Source organism: Mytilus trossulus, chromosome 7 (assembly GCF_036588685.1).
Source record: "Mytilus trossulus isolate FHL-02 chromosome 7, PNRI_Mtr1.1.1.hap1, whole genome shotgun sequence".
Taxonomy (NCBI): domain Eukaryota; kingdom Metazoa; phylum Mollusca; class Bivalvia; order Mytilida; family Mytilidae; genus Mytilus; species Mytilus trossulus.
Window position 1 is genome coordinate 85395886 of NC_086379.1, and position 1267 is coordinate 85397152.

Genomic DNA, 1267 nt, shown 5'->3' on the forward strand with positions numbered 1-1267 from the left:
CGGAGGCGTAGGGTCGTGCAGCCACTATGTCGCCTTTACCAAGTGAATCGGGAACCGTGGAATGAACGAGAGATCGGACGGCAAGTGCATGCCTCTCACCGTCCTTTACTATCGCGTCTATCCCTGACAGCGAAGATCGGGTCTTCACTGCTCCCATGATATGAAGTTGCACACGACGACTGGGATTCCAAGATTTCAAAATTTTCAAAATTTTTAAAAGACGGCACAGCCGGGGCAGGTGCGGTCGCCCGTCAATCCGACGATCCCCACTACCCATCCGACCCCTAACATGTGTGCCGTTCTGGCCCCGGAAGGAATTTTCGACATTTGAAAAAAAAAAAAAAAAAAAAAATTTCATCGGGCTTACCCGCGGCTGAGAAGGTACGTGGTCGACCTGATAGCGGTGCTACCGCATGCGATGGGAATTTTTTTTTTTTTTTTTTTTTTTTTTTTTTTCATCGGGCTTACCCGCGGCTGAGAAGGGACGTGGTCGACCTCGATAGCGGGGCTACCGCATGCGATGGGAAAAAAAAAAAAAAAAAAAAAAAAAAAAAATTTTCATCGGGCTTACCCGCGGCTGAGAAGGGACGTGGTCGTCCTCGATAGCGGGGCTACCGCATGCGATGGGAAAATTTTTTTTTTTTTTTTTTTTTCATCGGGCTTACCCGCGGCTGAGAAGGGACGTGGTCGACCTCGATAGCGGGGCTACCGCATGCGATGGGGAAAAAAAAAAAAAAAAAAAAAAAAAATTTCATCGGGCTTACCCGCGGCTGAGAAGATACGTGGTCGTCCTCGATAGCGGGGCTACCGCATGCGATGGGAATTTTTTTTTTTTTTTTTTTTTTTTTCATCGGGCTTACCCGCGGCTGAGAAGGGACGTGGTCGACCTCGATAGCGGGGCTACCGCATGCGATGGGGAAAAAAAAAAAAAAAAAAAAAAAAAAAAATTTTCATCGGGCTTACCCGCGGCTGTGAAGGGACGTGGTCGTCCTCGATAGCGGGGCTACCGCATGCGATGGGAAAATTTTTTTTTTTTTTTTTTTTTTTTCATCGGGCTTACCCGCGGCTGAGAAGGGACGTGGTCGACCTGATAGCGGTGCTACCGCATGCAATGGGGAAAAAAAAAAATCTTTTTTCAGCGGGCTTACCCGCGGCTGAGAAGGTACCGCGGGTATCAGTGTACGTGGTCGACCCGATAGCGGGCTACCGCGGGTAAAGGGACGTGGACGGCCGTGCTAGCGGGCTACCGCGGGTATCATCGTACGTG